The 6,783-nt window shown below is 39.8% G+C and overlaps 1 protein-coding gene across 1 annotated transcript in view; it reads left to right on the forward strand.

The window, feature by feature from the left end:
• slit3 (slit homolog 3) overlaps positions 1–6,783 on the forward strand; it is a gene marked incomplete at its 5' end in the record, with an annotated part of 301,781 nt that overhangs the window by 209,291 nt on the left and 85,707 nt on the right.

Below are 6,783 nucleotides of genomic sequence, written 5' to 3' on the forward strand. Positions count from 1 at the left end.
ACGTTTTGAAAAAGATGTCTGTTTACAAAGAAACGGTAGACACACTGAAAACTCTGTCGTTTTCATGTAAGGCCACCAGTGGGTGCTGTTGCTTGTTTTTGTAGTTTCCAGTGGACAGACGACCAAGTTGGATTCTTGTTATGGTGACTGTCAAAATAAAACGACCAAGTCCCAGGAAATTATCCAATCCAATGTCCATCCACTCTGCAGTTTCCACAAAGATTTGAGTATTTTCAAAAAGTTGTATTTTCCGTGGCTCCAGCCACCGTTATCGTACCAGCAGATACTCAAAACCCAACAAAAGCTCTGATTTGTCATTAGAAAAAATTGTTGGGTAAACGGGACTGATAAGACAGATCTTCTATTTTGAATAACTGACTTCCACTTGTGCTTCAGCCAATAACACGAAACCCAGAATGGCTTACAACAGGTGGTTTGTTGGCATTTTCTGTTTTAATTCATGGAAGTGTAAAAACAAAATACTGCTTTATGTGATTTCATAGTTGTTTGTTTATTGATGTTTAGTTTTTTTCTCAAAACAAACAAATTTTGGGCAAGAAATCATAATAAACTATGATTAAGTGGACTGTCCATTCATCCTATTGTATCCTCATCGTCCTACTCAGGAATGAGGGACGGAGGGATTTCGGTTGTGGTCCAGCCGTCTAATAGAACCCAACGTGTTTCTCACGCCGTGGCCTCATCACATCACTGATTTCTCTGGAATGTTTACAGTTTTCACAGTGGGATTGCTCAGCTGTAGCAACGATGCAGTTGTTAGTGGGGTCATAAAACCACTTGGCTGCGCCGTCAGGTTGCGGTTACTTTCGCACAATGGAGTATTGATTTAGAATCTCCGAGCAGGTTTTATTCCCCGAGGGATTTCTTTTGAAAATTAGACATCAATACCTGAAAAAAAAAAAGAAAAAAGAGTCAAATACAACATGACTGGGGAAAATTGAGATAAATTGTAGTGTTTTCATACTGGCAATCTTGAAATTTAACCTCTGGTTGACAGAATGATGACATATCTGTCAAGTGACTGCTCATATATTAGAAAATGCTGGTAAATTATCCTCAGATTGTACTTTTTTGCGTTTCAATAATGGTGCAACATTTATAAAGCAAGCTGTCAGGCTGTCTTTTTTTTTATTTACACACATCAAGAGAGTCATTATTTTTAAGTGAAAATAAATACCTGCAATTTTGGAAGTCAGCGCAACACATTGGTGCACAAACTTTTTTCCATTTCAGGTTGTTAGGGAGCTAATAAAGATTTAAACGTCCACATTAAAGCCTCGCGGTGTGTTTGGTTTCTCCTTTCACTCCGTTCTTGTTTTCGCAGCATGTCAGTGATTACGAGAGAGAATAATCGTATTGAACATGAAGTCAATATGGGTTATAATCACAGTCATAAAGTTACAGTGTTGTGTTGTGTTTTAGTGGCGATAGTAATTCAGACCTTCTGCCAGTGTATTGATCTGTGTCTGTTAGGGCTGATTGAGCATAATAGAGACTAATAGAAAATTCACTTTATTGCGCACACAAGTACACAATGAATGGCTCATGCTCATGTTTACAACCTTCTTTTTTTTTTTCCTTTTTCTTCTTCAGACAATTCATAGAATATGAAACCTTTGGATTCATGCTGCACGTTTGGATTGTTTTTAACATCTGAATTTGGTGAAGTTGCACTGGAGTCGGTTTGAAACAATAAGACATAACAAGCTTCAGGCTCTGTTTAAATGACAACGTTGTCAAGTGAAAATGTAAAGCCTTTGTTGTGTTTTGGGTGTCTGTTTACGTGACGGTGGTGCACTTTTTGAAAATGGTTCCCAAGGTGGACGTTTTCAAAAATGGTGTGCGTGTAAACTGAGAAAAACACAACTTTTTGAAACGCTGCGACTGCACATGTGCACCACGGCCGCAACTTCCCAGACTGACTCCCATTCGATATACACAAGTATGTGTGTGTGGTTTCATTCAACAACAGCCACTAGATTTCCCACTTGAACACTACATTGTTGCACACTCCCGCAGTCGTTTTCTCTCCTTCTATCACTCCCATGCTACGAGCGAGTTTTTGCCATCATCTTCCCCACTCGCTCATGTGGATTTGGTCTTTTTTCTCTGTAAATGTGCCTTGAAATGACTGTGTTGTTTTTGGCGCTCGACAAGCGAAATAAAATTGAATTGAATGGAATTGAAAAGCTCTGAGTTAAAGCCAGGTTTGCTCATCGGCATCTCATCGGTACCACAGGAGACGTCTGGACTTTGACAAATAGCCGCGCGTTTGCGACGCTTACGTGTGGCGGCGGAAAGATTGACGAGTCGGGCTCTGACCTCTGTGTGTAGGACAGGTATGATAACATCGCTGCCTTCCTTTGTCTCCGGCGCACACGCACATGTACACACAAGCACTTGCGATAGCGTCTCCCTGGAGGGTCGCCTCTAAAGAGTCTCCTCCATCAACGACTGCCGAGAGCCTTTTTACTGCAACAGAGCGGTCGCTGCGTCGCCAGCAAACACACATGTTGAAGGAACACGTACGCGTGTGCATGCTGACTCAGAGGATACACAAGAAAAGCACAGGCGCTCGTACGGATGGGTTCATGCAGGCTAACAGATGCACGTACGCACACTTTCAGGGATCAGGGATCTATCCTGTAATAGCACTGCAGCGGTCACTGAAGCCTACCTCAAATTAAAAAGAAGAAAAAGAATACAGCTGAATTGGCATTTTATAATAGAAACACTGTGTGTTGCAAGCAGCAGTGTTCGGACCACTTCAGCTCCTTTTCACTGCAATGGCAAAAACAGCATGATATATATATATATATATATATATATCTTTTTTAATGGAGCTTTTCTTATTTGCTGTAGTCTATGAACCCCTTCTACATGTTTGTCAAAGCTCAAAGAGACAAGAGCGTGTGGATAACGTCGATTACACTCGATCCCGACATCCATATTTGTGGAATAGGATGATTAGCCTTGTATGACACCGTTTCCTCGAGGCCTTCGGGTTCACAGCTTCAGCAGCGAAAACCAGGACTGACTTCACAATCTGCTCTGAGGATCTGGGAAACGCTAAAGGAAACACACACGTAAGAAAAAGATTAAAGCGAAAGACAAACGTTCTTCTTCCAAGCATAACGTCATTTTGGAAACAGCTGTGACCCCAAATGCTAATACACAGCACACAAAGTATTTTCCTAACCGTATAACATCAGTTGTGAAACATTTGTAAGCGGCTCTGTGATTCCACAGCCAGGCTCTTCGCTGTGTGTTTTTGCGGTTTAAGTACAGTATGGTGTGTTCAGATCTGTCAAAGCTGGAGGATTCTAAAGTTTAGACTGACACAAGGTTGAGTGCTAAATCCAGCGGAAAGTCCCCATCTGGACCAATCAGATTACTTTGAGCTGTAAAACCAAAGCCTTGAATCAGATACTGGAGAGTTTGAGGCGTTCGGCGTTGTGACCTTTCCCTTGCTCTGCAAAATGTTATAACTTACTAAATAGGTGTTTTTTTTTTAATACCCCCATAATATATATGTGACCTGTTTCAGGCTGATGTGTAAAATCCTGTTACCTTCAAGAGTGACATTTTTTTTATTTATTACAGTGATTTATCAGTCCTCTGCGATTTCATGTTTACCAGCTGAATCTTCCACAGTAAATCATAATCTTTTTTTTTTCTTCTTTTTCTTTTACGATCACTTCAAATGGGAGAAAGACTTTAAGAGTGCAGCCATGGCCAGAGGCGTGTAAAATAAGCTGGGGGAAAATGGCCACAATATGAAACATAGTCGTGGACTTTTAAATGATGTTTTTAGTGTTTATCTTGGCCCGACTCAGTCCAGTCACTACTTTATTAAGGCAGTGGGCTGCAGAGGGGGGCTGAATAGAGTGAGTGAGAGAATAACTGACAGGGAAATTACAGAGGGAAATTATTGTTATTCCACAATTAAATTATATATACTGGGTGGAATCACCCCTGACAGAGCTGACCATAGCAGCGCCCGTGTGTGTGTGTGTGTGTGAGAGTGAGTGTGAAACTTTATCCGTCCACCAAGGCCACTGAGGCTATACTGGCAGGAAGGAGAGCGCAGAAAGAGAATCGGAAGGCGAGTGAATTAAAGAGAAAGAAAAGCAGTAACATCAACAGAGTGAAGCTAAAAACAGGCTATTTTCAGGCTGAGTGGGTGTTAGTAAAAACACAGCAAACCCCCAATAATGAACCTATTCTGAACAGTTATGACGACAATACAGTATGTAAAATAAACCATGCTTGATTTTTGTGGCGGGAATCTGACCGCGCTCGCACCGTGTGTTTAGGCACAAACATATTGCAGATGCTGCGAGGAGCGCTTTCATCTTGAACATGGGCCATTTCTCAGAAAGAAATCTGACCTCGTCCTTGTCTGAACGCATTAAATACACACTGTCAAACTTGAAAAATGAATGGGTTTCAGATCTAAAAAAAAAAAAAAAAAAAAAAATGGCAACTCAGTTTTCATTCTTCCTGAAACACTGACTCTCTGAATACACAAGGTTTCGGATGATATGTAAAGTAAACTGGCCCTATTTTCTCTCCGGAGATATTAATGATCCATGAAACTTGGGCAAAAACAAAGAGAACGGTCATGCTGGATTGTGTTGATGTTGGCTTTGAGAAGCCCACAGAAAAATCGCGTCGTTGTATCAATTTTTTGAAAATGTTATATTTTCACTGTAACAAATGTCTCTCTTTCATTCACTCATGTTTTCAGTCTTGTAATTTTGATTTCAAGCCATTTGAAGAATCGACCAAGGAAAATTCAGAGGCCAATATTTGGGGCAATGTTGTGTTTCTTTGCACAAGGTTACAGAACCCCCCCCCCCCCCCCCCCCCCCCCCACCGACCAGACCACAGAGACACAGTCACATTCACACATATTTTGAATTTGAAGTCGCCCATTAAATACACGTTCATGAACTATGGAATGAAACCAGAAAAGTTAGAGAAAACAAAATGTAATAGAAAAACTTTAATGTGAAAATTCTTACCAGAAAAAACATAAAAACTCCCAAGAGCCTCTCCCACTGTGTGGTTCCATATAGAGCCAATACTAGAAAGAGCCCTTTAATTGCAAACATGTCTTTTAAAGACCTTTATTGACATAACATTTCATTTTCACATATTTTGTTGGTATTATGTTGATTACTATATTTCCACTATAAATAATTGTAGTAACTCTATTTTGGGGATTTTTCTATAAGCTTATTTTAAATCAACTAAATAATAAGAATAAGAATAAGAATAAGTACATGCTTATTTTGAATAAACTGGTCTTTGTTTGACTGCGAACACAAAATTAAGAGTGGGACTAAAATATTGTTACATGTACAGTATTTCACATATGTGGGTTGTGTCTTTATGTTTGGCTTTGGACATTATGATGTCAACATACTGGACTTACAACTTCAAGTTCTTGGTCAATACAAAAAACAAAAACAAAATGACAGCTTGATCGAAAACAAGGTGACGACTACATTGACTGACTACTAACACCGAGATGCTTCTGTACATACTGCACTTTTAATGAACCTTGGTGTTTTTTTGTGTTGTATTATTATTTTATATGCAGGCGTGTGTCTTCGTCTGGTATAGTTCCAGAGTATTATAGTGTTTATGCAGCTTTACCCACTTGCATGAGTCTGTCCAACAATTCCACCCCCCCGTGTGAAGCTTTAATGGAAGTACCAGCCTTTCTGCATTTTTTTTTTTTTTTTTTTACTCGACTCTCACTTCTGTCTCCATTTCAATACTCAAAACCCACAAACAATCAATAAGTGTTATGTTTCTTCTGCTCGCAGAATGAGATTCCTTGTGTGTGTGTGTGTTGGTGTCCCTGGTTGTAATGACAGTTGTACCTTTATTTTACATTTTTTTATACATTGTACTTCAGATCGATAGTACACCTGAGACATGGTGTAGGTGATGAGAGCAGTAATAGTCAGTGACAGCAGTGACCTGCTTCTGAATTTGAAGAAGCAGCAAAGACCACGGATTTGCATTCATCTGTGTGTGTGTGTGTGTGTGTGTGTGTGTGTGTGTGTGTGTGTGTGTGTGTGTGTGTGTGTGTGTGTGTGTGTGTGTGTGTGTGTGTGTGTGTGTGTGTGTGTGTGTGTGTGTGTGTGTGTGTGTGTGTGTGTGTATGATCTGTTAAAAACCTTTTATTCGAAAGAAGTGATGTTGTGGGCCAGACCTTTCTCCGCCAGCCAGAGAGATTTATGGGGTCACGAGGCCTTTTTTACAGCATTATGTTGGTTTTCCTCAAAATGCCATGATGACAAGAAATCAATGAAAGAAAAACCTGTCAAGTATTGTATCAAAACACGTGTTTGGAATTTAATAGAAGTGGAAAAAGCCTAATTCATTTGACAGAAAAAGGATAATCGCAAAATCACAAGTTGAACAAAAGGGTATATAATACAGAAGGACTATGAAATCATAGTCATGGTTATTCATTTCAGTTGAACACATGGATATGGCATAAGAGTTTAACTGGAATATACAGGGGAAAAAAAACAAACATGCACAGGGAAAACCATTTTCAGAGAGAAACCCCTCAAACCAGAGGCACAAGGGCACCACTGTGTGGCACAATTTACACTTATTCTTGACCCTGCTAAAATCCAAAACATGTTTGTTTTTTTATTTACCATAAGTACCATTATAAGTAGATTTGTGATTGGTTTTCTCGCCATCAAAAAACAAACAAAGGTTGTTGAGCCAGGA

Source organism: Blennius ocellaris (genome assembly GCF_963422515.1).
Source record: "Blennius ocellaris genome assembly, chromosome: 9".
Classification (NCBI taxonomy): domain Eukaryota; kingdom Metazoa; phylum Chordata; class Actinopteri; order Blenniiformes; family Blenniidae; genus Blennius; species Blennius ocellaris.